Below are 12,764 nucleotides of genomic sequence, written 5' to 3' on the forward strand. Positions count from 1 at the left end.
CTGTAGTATTCTTTGAACACTGGTCCCTACCTATGGGGCTCCGCTTGTCCCCACAATCAGACAGAAGAATGGGGGAGTGGGGTGAGACTGTGGCTGGGGTAACAGAAGGAATATTGGACTCCTCTCTTGGCTCCATCAAATGGCAAAATCCAGCTGTGGACTTTGGGCCAGTCACCTTCCACCTTCAGCATTGAGTATTGTCACCCATGGAATAAGGAGGCTGGAGGAGGGGACACTGTGGTCCTTTCCATCTCACTTTGGGGAACTGTGACTCAATAGGAACCAGGCTCTGGAATCAGACCGGTCCTGAAGAGGCTGATCCTAGGTGAAGGTGTTTGAGCAACTTCAGCCTTTTTTTCCAGAGGCCTTGCAGGGGAAGCAGATTCAAGGTTGCAACATAGAAAATGAAGCTTCAGGCCAGGTGCGGTGGCTCATGCCTGTAATCCCAGTACTTTGGGAGCCTGAGGCAGGTGAATCACCTGAGGTCAGGAGTTCAAGACCAGCCTGGCCAACATGGTGAAACCCCGTCTCTACTAAAAGTACAAAAATTAGCTGGGGGTGGTGGCATGCACCTGTAATCCCAGCTACTTGGGAGTCTGAGGCAGGAGAATCGCTTGAACCCAGGAGGCGAAGGTTGCAGTAAGACAAGATCACGCCATTACACTCCAGCCTGGGCAACAAGAGGGAAACTCCATCTCAAAACAAAAAAAAAAGAAAGAAAGAAAATGCAGCTTCAATATAGTTTAGCCGTATCCTCACAGGAGACTCAAATGGAGCTGTCATTCTGTCTAGATGAGGGAACTGGGCAGGGGAAAGGCAGGCTTCTGGTGGCACAGGGGCTGAGGAGTCCTCACCAAGGGACAGATGTGAAAGTTCTGGAAATTTTGAAGCTAAAGGAAGTATAGGCAGTATATGGAAAAATGGAAGTATAGGCAGTATATGGAAAAATGGAAGCAATGTAATTTTTAAGCATCTAATTTTTTTTTCAATTTTTAAACTCAAAATAGGAAACATCTCCCAGCTCTAAATGCTCTTAAAACAATTACATTTGGTATATTTTGAGATGAGAAGTCTTCCTGAAAACAACAGAAGAATTTGTAGGTAAAAACCACTGTTTTAAAATATTGCCATCCTCATTTGTAGTGCTAATGAGAATTTCTGTTTCTTCATTCCCTGTAGGGCTTCATATCTTGACATTGTTATATATTATCCTCAGCTAGCAAGGGGCATGAAGGGCAAGTCCAGGACTAGCCTGGGTTTGCTCAGCATGGGGTCTTGGCAGTATCAAGCACAAGAGTCCCTCCCTGGGCTTTGAGTCCCCAAAGAATGGGAAATTCTGTGTCCCATTTCACCTCACCCTGCTGCATTTTCTTCTGTTACCTCTCCTGTCCTTGTACAAAGGAATCACAGCTCATCACTCATGATCAAGCCAGTTCTATACTCAAGGCTTGGTGAAATGGGAAATTTAAAGACCCTCAATGTAGATAGATAAAGTCCTTAAAGGAGATGGTAGATATGAGCTGGGGCTTTGTATTGCATTCGTCCTGTACCTACCTGTACATTGCACATGGGTTGCCAGATAAAATACAAGATGCCTAGTCAAATTTGAATTTCAGATGCACAATGAAAAACTTTAGTATAAGTATGCCTCAAATATTGCATGAGGGCATTCTTATACGTATTTATTGTTTACCTGAAATTCAAATTTAACAGAGTGTACTGTATGTTTGGTAAATCTTACAAACCCTAATGGCCCACTTTTTACATCATTGCTGTGATAACCAGCTTGGAGCCCCAGACAGTCAGTGTCTAAGCTGTGTCTTGTATCTCTTGTTTTGCCCTGGCGCTTCTCTGATATTACTGTGTGGAAATTCTGAACACTGGCATAATTGCAAACTGGGAGGGATTTAACACCCATGGTACAACCCCTCATCAATGGAGAAGGGAAGTAGGTGGATAAACATTTCTCTTTTCATCCTTCCAGTGGACAATTATAAAGTGTATTCTATATGGCTCTTTAGAGGATACCAGTGGGATTGAGCTCAATTTCCTACAGTGGTGACTAGTTCATAACGCATTCTTTTTTTTTTTTTTTCTTTTATTATTATTATTATTATTATACTTTTGGTTTTATGGTACATGTGCACAATGTGCAGGTAAGTTACATATGTATACATGTGCCATGCTGGTGTGCTGCACCCACCAACTCGTCATCTAGCATTAGGTATATCTCTCAATGCTATCCCTCCCCCCCTCCCCCCACCCCACAACAGTCCCTGAAGTGTGATGTTCCCCTTCCTGTGTCCATGTGTTCTCATTGTTCAATTCCCACCTATGAGTGAGAATATGCGGTGTTTGGTTTTTTGTTCTTGCGATAGTTTACTGAGAATGATGATTTCCAATTTCATCCATGTCCCTACAAAGGACATGAACTCATCATTTTTTATGGCTGCATAGTATTCCATGGTGTATATGTGCCACATTTTCTTAATCCAGTCTATCATTGTTGGACATTTGGGTTGGTTCCAAGTCTTTGCTATTGTGAATAATGCGGCAATAAACATACGTGTGCATGTGTCTTTATAGCAGCATGATTTATAGTCCTTTGGGTATATACCCAGTAATGGGATGGCTGGGTCGAATGGAATTTCTAGTTCTAGATCCCTGAGGAATCGCCACACTGACTTCCACAAGGGTTGAACTAGTTTACAATCCCACCAACAGTGTAAAAGTGTTCCTATTTCTCCACATCCTCTCCAGCACCTGTTGCTTCCTGACTTTTTAATGATCGCCATTCTAACTGGTGTGAGATGGTATCTCATTGTGGTTTTGATTTGCATTTCTCTGATGGCCAGTGATGGTGAGCATTTTTTCATGTGTTTTTTGGCTGCATAAATGTCTTCTTTTGAGAAGTGTCTGTTCATGTCCTTCGCCCACTTTTTGATGGGGTTGTTTGTTTTTTTCTTGTAAATTTGTTGGAGTTCATTGTAGATTCTGGATATTAGCCCTTTGTCAGATGAGTAGGTTGCGAAAATTTTCTCCCATTTTGTAGGTTGCCTGTTCACTCTGATGGTAGTTTCTTTTGCTGTGCAGAAGCTCTTGAGTTTAATTAGATCCCATTTGTCAATTTTGGCTTTTGTTGCCATTGCTTTTGGTGTTTTAGACATGAAGTCCTTGCCCATGCCTATGTCCTGAATGGTAATGCCTAGGTTTTCTTCTAGGGTTTTTATGGTTTTAGGTCTAACATTTAAGTCTTTAATCCATCTTGAATTGATTTTTGTATAAGGTGTAAGGAAGGGATCCAGTTTCAGCTTTCTACATATGGCTAGCCAGTTTTCCCAGCACCATTTATTAAATAGGGAATCCTTTCCTCATTTCTTGTTTTTGTCAGGTTTGTCAAAGATCAGATACTTGTAGATATGTGGCATTATTTCTGACGGCTCTGTTCTGTTCCATTGATCTATATCTCTGTTTTGGTACCAGTACCATGCTGTTTTGGTTACTGTAGCCTTGTAGTATAGTTTGAAGTCAGGTAGTGTGATGCCTCCAGCTTTGTTCTTTTGGCTTAGGATTGACTTGGCGATGCGGGCTCTTTTTTGGTTCCATATGAACTTTAAAGTAGTTTTTTCCAATTCTGTGAAGAAAGTCATTGGTAGCTTGATGGGGATGGCATTGAATCTGTAAATTACCTTGGGAAGGATGGCCATTTTCATGATATTGATTCTTCCTACCCATGAGCATGGAATGTTCTTCCATTTGTTTGTATCCTCTTTTATTTCCTTGAGCAGTGGTTTGTAGTTCTCCTTGAAGAGGTCTTTCACATCCCTTGTAAGTTGGATTCCTAGGTATTTTATTCTCTTTGAAGCAATTGTGAATGGGAGTTCACTCATGATTTGGCTCTCTGTCTGTCTGTTATTTATGTATAAGAATGCTTGTGATTTTTGCACATTGATTTTGTATCCTGAGACTTTGCTGAAGTTGCTTATCAGCTTAAGGAGATTTTGGGCTGAGACAATGGGGTTTTCTAGATATACTATCATGTCATCTGCAAACAGGGACAATTTGACTTCCTCTTTTCCTAATTGAATACCCTTGATTTCCTTCTCCTGCCTAATTGCCCTGGCCAGAACTTCCAACACTATGTTGAATAGAAGTGGTGAGAGAGGGCATCCCTGTCTTGTGCCAGTTTTCAAAGGGAATGCTTCCAGTTTTTGCCCATTCAGTATGATATTGGCTGTGGGTTTGTCATAAATAGCTCTTATTATTTTGAGATACGTCCCATCAATTCCTAATTTATTGAGAGTTTTTAGCATGAAGGGTTGTTGAATTTTGTCAAAGGCCTTTTCTGCATCTATTGAGATAATCATGTGGTTTTTGTCTTTGGTTCTGTTTATATGCTGGATTACATTTATTGATTTGCATATATTGAACCAGCCTTGCATCCCAGGGATGAAGCCCACTTGATCATGGTGGATAAGCTTTTTGATGTGCTGCTGGATTCTGTTTGCCAGTATTTTATTGAGGATTTTTGCATCAATGTTCATCAAGGATATTGGTCTAAAATTCTCTTTTTTTGTTGTGTCTCTGCCAGGCTTTGGTATCAGGATGATGCTGGCCTCATAAAATGAGTTAGGGAGGATTTCCTCTTTTTCTATTGATTGGAATAGTTTCAGAAGGACTGGTACCAGCTCATCCTTGTACCTCTGGTAGAATTCGGCTGTGAACCCATCTGGTCCTGGACTTTTTTTGGTTGGTAAGCTATTGATTATTGCCACAATTTCAGCTCCTGTTATTGGTCTATTCAGAGATTCAACTTCTTCCTGGTTTAGTCTTGGGAGGGTGTATGTGTTGAGGAATTTATCCATTTCTTCTAGATTTTCTAGTTTATTTGCATAGAGGTGTTTGTAATATTCTCTGATGGTAGTTTGTATTTCTGTGGGATTGGTGGTGATATCCCCTTTATCATTTTTTATTGCATCTATTTGATTCTTCTCTGTTTTTTTCTTAATTAATCTTGCTAGCGGTCTATCAATTTTGTTGATCCTTTCAAAAAACCAGCTCCTGGATTCATTTATTTTTTGAAGGGTTTTTTGTGTCTCTATTTCCTTCAGTTCTGCTCTGATTTTAGTTATTTCTTGCCTTCTGCTAGCTTTTGAATGTGTTTGCTCTTGCTTTTCTAGTTCTTTTAATTGTGATGTTAGGGTGTCAATTTTGGATCTTTCCTGCTTTCTCTTGTGGGCATTTAGTGCTATAAATTTCCCTCTACACACTGCTTTGAATGCATCCCAGAGATTCTGGTATGTTGTGTCTTGGTTCTCGTTGGTTTCAAAGAACATCTTTATTTCTGCCTTCATTTCGTTATGTACCCAGTAGTCATTCAGGAGCAGGTTGTTCAGTTTCCACGTAGTTGAGCGGTTTTGAGTGAGATTCTTAATCCTGAGTTCTAGCTTGATTGCACTGTGATCTGAGAGACAGTTTGTTACAATTTCTGTTCTTTTACATTTATTGAGGAGAGCTTTACTTCCAAGTATATGGTCAATTTTGGAATAGGTGTGGTGTGGTGCTGAAAAAAATGTATATTCTGTTGATTTGGGGTGGAGAGTTCTGTAGATGTCTATTAGGTCCGCTTGGTGCAGAGCTGAGTTCAATTCCTGGGTATCCTTGTTGACTTTCTGTCTCGTTGATCTGTCTAATGTTGACAGTGGGGTGTTAAAGTCTCCCATTATTAATGTGTGGGAGTCTAAGTCTCTTTGTAGGTCACTCAGGACTTGCTTTATGAATCTGGGTGCTCCTGTATTGGGTGCATATATATTTAGGATAGTTAGCTGTTCTTGTTGAATTAATCCCTTTACCATTATGTAATGGCCTTCTTTGTCTCTTTTGATCTTTGTTGGTTTAAAGTCTGTTTTATCAGAGACTAGGATTGCAACCCCTGCCTTTTTTTGTTTTCCATTTGCTTGGTAGATCCTCCTCCATCCTTTTATTTTGAGCCTATGTGTGTCTCTGCACGTGAGATGGGTTTCCTGAATACAGCACACTGATGGGTCTTGAGTCTTTATCCAATTTGCCAGTCTGTGTCTTTTAATTGGAGCATTTAGTCCATTTACATTTAAAGTTAATATTGTTATGTGTGAATTTGATCCTGTCATTATGATGTTAGCTGGATATTTTGCTCATTAGTTGATGCAGTCTCTTCCTAGTCTCGATGGTCTTTACATTTCAGTATGATTTTGCAGTGGCTGGTACCGGTTGTGCCTTTCCATGTTTAGCGCTTCCTTCAGGAGCTCTTTTAGGGCAGGCCTGGTGGTGACAAAATCTCTCAGCATTTGCTTGTCTATAAAGTATTTTATTTCTCCTTCACTTATGAAGCTTAGTTTGGCAGGATATGAAATTCTGGGTTGAAAATTCTTCTCTTTAAGAATGTTGAATATTGGCCCCCACTCTCTTCTGGCTTGTAGGGTTTCTGCCGAGAGATCCGCTGTTAGTCTGATGGGCTTCCCTTTGATGGTAACCCGACCTTTCTCTCTGGCTGCCCTTAACATTTTTTCCTTCATTTCAACTTTGGTGAATCTGACAATTATGTGTCTTGGAGTTGCTCTTCTCGAGGAGTATCTTTGTGGCATTCTCTGTATTTCCTGAATCTGAATGTTGGCCTGCCTTGCTAGATTGGGGAAGTTCTCCTGGATAATATCCTGCAGAGTGTTTTCCAACTTGTTTCCATTCTCCCCGTCACTTTCAGGTACACCAATCAGACATAGATTTGGTCTTTTCACATAGTCCCACATTTCTTGGAGGCTTTGCTCATTTCTTTTTATTCTTTTTTCTCTAAACTTCCCTTCTCGCTTCATTTCATTCATTTCATCTTCCAGGGCTGATACCCTTTCTTCCATTTGATCGCATCGGCTCCTGAGGCTTCTGCATTCTTCACGTAGTTCTCGAGCCTTGGTTTTCAGCTCCATCAGCTCCTTTAAGCACTTCTCTGTATTGGTTATTCTAGTTATACATTCTTCTAAATTTTTTTCAAAGTTTTCAACTTCTTTGCCTTTGGTTTGAATATCCTCCCGTAGCTCAGAGTAATTTGATCGTCTGAAGCCTTCTTCTCTCAGCTCGTCAAAGTCATTCTCCGTCCAGCTTTGTTCCGTTGCTGGTGAGGAACTGCGTTCCTTTGGAGGAGGAGAGGTACTCTGGTTTTTAGAGTTTCCAGTTTTTCTGCTCTGTTTTTTCCCCATCTTTGTGGTTTTATCTACTTTTGGTCTTTGATGATGGTGATGTACAGATGGGTTTTTGGTGTGGATGTCCTTTCTGTTAGTTTTCCTTCTAACAGAACCCTCAGCTGCAGGTCTGTTGGAGTACCTGGCCGGCCGTGTGAGGTGTCAGTCTGCCCCTGCTTGGGGGTGCCTCCCAGTTAGGCTGCTCGGGGGTCAGGGGTCAGGGACCCACTTGAGGAGGCAGTCAGCCCGTTCTCAGATCTCCAGCTGCGTGCTGGGAGAACCACTGCTCTCCTCACAGCTGTCAGACAGGGACATTTAAGTCTGCAGAGGTTACTGCTGTCTTTTTGTTTGTCTGTGCCCTGCCCCCAGAGGTGGAGCCTACAGAGGCAGGCAGGCCTCCTTGAGCTGTGGTGGGCTCCACCCAGTTCAAACTTCCAGGCTGCTTTGTTTACCTAAGCGAGCCTGGGCAATGGCGGGCGCCCCTCCCCCAGCCTCGCTGCCGACTTGCTGTTTGATCTCAGACTGCTGTGCTAGCAATCAGCGAGACTCCGTGGGCGTAGGACCCTCTGAGCCAGGTGCGGGCTATACTCTCCTGGGGCACCGTTTCCTAAGCCCGTCGGAAAAGCACAGTATTCGGGTGGGAGTGGCCTGATTTTCCAGGTGCCGTCTGTCACCCCTGGAAGGGGAACTCCCTGACCCCTTGCGCTTCCCGAGTGAGGCAATGTCTCACCCCTGCTTCGGCTGGCGCACGGTGCGCTCACCCACTGACCTGCGCCCACTGTCTGGCACTCCCTAGTGAGATGAACACGGTACCTCAGATGGAAATGCAGAAATCACCTGTCTTCTGCGTCGCTCGCGCTGGGAGCTGTAGACCGGAGCTGTTCCTATTCGGCCATCTTGGCTCCTCCTCATAATGCATTCTTATGTTAGACTCCTTCCCTCCCTCCATCCTCCTTCTCTTCTTCCCTCCCTCAAGCTCTCCTCCCTTCCTGTCTTCCTCATGCTCTCTCTCTGTTTCCCTCCCTTCTTTCCTTTATTCCTTCTTTCCTGCCCTTTCCTCACTCCTATTTCCTGAAGTCGCTTCAAAAAAGCTGTACTCAAGCCCTTGTCTCAAGCTTGGCTTTCTAGGGGGAAACACAAGGTTAAGAGAGGCTTGGAAGCTCCACTGGGGCTTCTGTTAGAAGGAGAAACTAGATCTCAGAGCTGCATAGAATTTTAGCAAATTTGGGCTGGAAGAACCCTGAGAGATTATGTAGCACACCCATACATTTAACAGATCTGGGACAGGCCAGAGACTTTCCTAAGACCATCTTCCAACCCTTCTAGCCCATGGATAATCTGAAATTTCTGCTTCTCGTAAAGTGAACTAATCTATAGAAAAGCACAGTGCTTAACACACAGCAGGTGCATGGTAAATGTCAGGATAAAATAACACAGGGAGAGGAATGGATAAAGGTCAGCTGTGATATGGTGCAAAATATTTCCATATGTCTCTGTGGCAAGTCTCTGCCTTCAGGCTTATGGCTCTCTCCACTTGGTGTTGCTCTTGTGGGCTCTGATGTGAACAGATCATTCAAGGGAATTCTAGACATTTACAGACCATCCCAGAAAGGCAGCTCTTTGGGAAAAGGGACCCAATGAAAACTCTTAGTGGAAACACTTGTTCTTCAATTTTGACGCCAGAGACAGGGATTTTGGACAAAGGCAGCATTGCTTCTGGGGAATTGCTTTGAGTCTCCTTGGATCAACCCAACTCAAATAATTTAGTTCAATTTCACAGATTTTTGTGTCTGGAACTTCTTAAGTCTGAAGAGTTCTTAACAAGGTTTATGATTTGGTTCATGCTTGCAGAAGACCATGGTCCTGTAGATCACAAAGATAAGTCTCCTGAGAAGGGAGGCATGGACCTAATTCATGACACCAAACACTTGAAATGAGGACCCCATAACCTTTAAGAAAGCACCTGCACTAGGGAGAACAGAATAAATGAATGACGCAAGAGAAGGAAGAAAGGCCAAAGATGGTAAATGCTTTCTCTGTGATGAGAGTTTAATCCTCAGAACAATCTCTCCTACTCTCTGCTCACAATAGTGATGAAATAGTGCTAATTGGATCTGGCAGGCGGAAGTGGCCCTATTAAGACACATGCATGCCAGAAAGTGGGAGATAAGCTCCACAAAGATCCAAAGATCTACTACATCAAGTGGGTTTTCAGGGGTCCACTGCTTTAGAGCACACCAAAACATACCGCTGAGATGAATGACAAGTTGTTGTACTTTGGATCCACTACAATTTCCTTACTACTAGGTCATTTTAGGCCCCACATGCCAATGGACTAGCGGGCAAAGAAAGGAGTTATGCTACTTGGGGTAGGGGGGCGGGGGTAATAGACCTAGACTGATATAAGGAACCATGGTGGCTTCCATACAATGAAGGGCAGAGAGGAGTCTATTGGAGCTCATGGGGTGCATTGGGCATCCTTGCCCAGTGATATTGGTGAATGAGCAATTTCACCACACTAAAAAGGTAAAGGCAACAAAAAATTCAGACCCTTCCCTGAAGAGCCTGTGATGTCCCACCTGGAAAGCAACCCAGACCAACCAAAGTGCAGACTGAGAGGAGGGGAACCCAGAAAGGGTGGTGGAGGAAGGAGATGATGAATATTAATTATGGCTTCTGGACAGATGCAGATGTAGGGACTCCAGCTGGTTCCACTAATTCTCTTGCATTAAGTCTTTGTGGAGATTGTGGCCAGTCACCACTCTAGGGGACTCTGTGTAGATGGGGCTTGTAGGATGAAGGGTGTGAGTGGATCCAAGTAGTAAAAGAGGTGGACTATATCAGTCATTTTTTGGGTATCATTTTATACCTTCTTGGGCTCACCCCTTCCAGCATCTGCTGCACTGACCACTTCCACAGAGGTTTTGACCCGCTTTACAAAGATGTAACCTACAATTGCCTCACCTCACACTGGTATAGAGTGCCTCCTGTGATCTGTCCTGGATTTTTCTGACAGCACAGTATGGAACACCTGTGGGAAACCACCAGGCTGTCCCCCATATGCCACCTGGAAGTGCAGACCAGTTAATACTCCAGAGGGGGGCAACACTCGGCCAATGCGGCGTGGGAGCTGATGGATAAATGCACCTCTCTTTTCTTGCTTCAGATGGACAAAAAGATACAATTCATAAGATTTTTCAGGTGGATGCAGGTGCAAGCAGCATGCAGTTCTCTTAACAATGACCAATTTGATAACATATTCTAATATTGGTTCTCCCTTCATTACTGTTTCAATTCCCTTGTCCCTCACACCTGCTCCATGACATCACTTTTGTGAATAAACCACCCACACACAAGACGTCTGATGCTCTGATTTGTCAGAGCAACCCAGGCTAAGGAGGTTTGATCCCATCCCCAGTTTTTGCCACTTTGGAGCTGTGTGATTTTAGGTCAGTTACTTAATCTCTTTAAGTCTTATTTGTTTTTTCACCCTTTGGCAGGAGAGAGATGCTTCCTGAAGCACTTGGGATCCTGGTATCAGAATAAACTGGGGCTCTTTTAGAAAATAAGAGAAGAAGGATAGTTATGGGTATGTGGACCAGTCAAGGTGAAGGGGGCAGGAAAGAGATGGTACACTCAAAAGGAACGTTGGCAAGAGTTTAACAAAGGAACTATAAAGTGTGGATGGAGTTGAGGGAAAGCAACAGGGGGTAGCGAAGCACTCAGTGATTAGCAACTAGCAACAGTGACTAGCTGCTATCCTTGCTAGGTCTAATGTCATCAGGTAGCACAAGAGACAGGTGCCTGGTTGGGGTTAGGATTTTTGGCAGAGGACTCAGTCACTATCAAGCTGAAGACCTGCAAGGAGGGAGTCAGGGGAAGAAATAGCTCAACCCCTCTATCTCCTACTTTCTATCTCCCACTGGTACCTTCCAGTGGCTGAATCCAACCAGAAGCCAGAGGGCAAGGAAGCCTGACTAGTGCAGTCCATCTAGGTCAGCCTCCTGGGACATAGAGCAGGAGGGAGGAAGGGGACAGGGGAGATTGGGACCTGGAGGGTGAATGGAGAATATCTAGTGTAGTGGAACATGAGTGTCTGTCCCAGTAACTTCATTTAAAATACATAACTACAGTAACACATACAACTGGCATGAACAAATTGGGGAACACATGACCTTTGATAAGCAAATAACTCGATTAGTGAGAACAGAAGTGCATAGGGCATGAGAGAGTGAGTGGCCCAGTGCTATGAGCAAGGAGTGTGCCAGGAGCTTCTTGGGTGTGTTTCTTAGTGGAAATTGATGGTACTGGTTGAATCTGTGAGGCAGTTAGAGGAGGTGGGTTAAGAGAGATTTTCTATCTTACCTCCCTTCTTTCCTGGAGTGGGTAAGAACAGAAGAGATTCTGTTAAACACAAATTCTTATTGTTTATGAAGTACTTCCTCCATACCTATCACTGAAAACTAGATGTGTAACGAGAAAAACAGGAAGTACCTCAAACCTCTTGGATTTTACATTCAAGGTGGGGAGATAATTCTACAGATGACACAGAATAATAAAAAGTAGAAAGAATTGAAATGTGAAAGTGTGGGATCCAGATGAATCATAAGGAATTTGACCAAGCCAAGAAGCATCACCTCCAAGTCTGTGGTTTCTACAGGGTGTTCCAGGGGCTCCCACCTGGGTGGGACTAGGTTGCATGAATTTGGAGACAAGGGTGTGTCTAATCAAAATTGGGCAACGGAACTAAAGAGAACGTATCGTATTTGGCCTTCTAATTTCTTCTTTTTGGGTGGGATCCTCTTGGATCTCCCTGTCTTAACTGAGTGTTGCAGACTCACACAGGGCTTCCCAGGGCCCAGACTGATGACGGATGATAGGCTGAGCAGACACTTGGGAATGTCTTGCTCTTTGCAGATACTGTGTGTGTCCTGGGCAGAGGAGGAGAGCTATATGCAAGCCTGTGTGAGTGGCGATCCTTTCCAGGAGTGGGGGTGTCGGGTGGGCAGGATGATGGATAAGAGGTATGGTGTCCTCACTCTCCCTGCTCTCTCCGCATACCCAAGGGGAAGAGGAAGTGTTAGACTCATCTGTTTTCCCTCATGGGCTAGCTCAGGGTTTCACAAACTGTGTTCTGAGGAATAAAGATCAAGAAGTGATGAAAAAAATTCCATGAAAAAAATAATTATTTTGATAAATAAATTAAGGAAAGACTAGATTAAACAAAGTTAAATGGTTCCTCACTGCAGGGTCTCTCTGAGTCTTTAGTTTGGTGCTGTGTATTATGCACTCACTTGAGGGGCTATGGCATGAAGCAATTTTCAAACTTATTGGACCTAAAAACCCATTTTTTATGAACAACCAAGAATATGTCTTAGAACACTAGGATTCCCAGGAATCATTTTGTAAACTGTTAATATGTGGGGGATTTGCCTTTTCAAAGAGGACTCCCCACAAGAAGGGAGTAATGTTTACTGCTACAGGATTTATGCCATGCTATGGTTTCAATGTTTGTGTCCCCCCAATTTCTATGTCGAAATCCTAACCCTCAAA

At 43.3% G+C, this 12,764-nt stretch overlaps 1 long non-coding RNA gene across 1 annotated transcript in view; it reads left to right on the forward strand.

Moving 5' to 3' along the window:
• LOC129058122 (uncharacterized) overlaps window positions 1-12,764 on the forward strand; it is a 627,088-nt gene that overhangs the window by 101,279 nt on the left and 513,045 nt on the right. The gene's annotated exons all lie outside the window — the stretch shown is intronic.

The sequence above is a fragment of the Pongo abelii genome, chromosome 11 (assembly GCF_028885655.2).
Source record: "Pongo abelii isolate AG06213 chromosome 11, NHGRI_mPonAbe1-v2.0_pri, whole genome shotgun sequence".
Lineage (NCBI taxonomy): Eukaryota > Metazoa > Chordata > Mammalia > Primates > Hominidae > Pongo > Pongo abelii.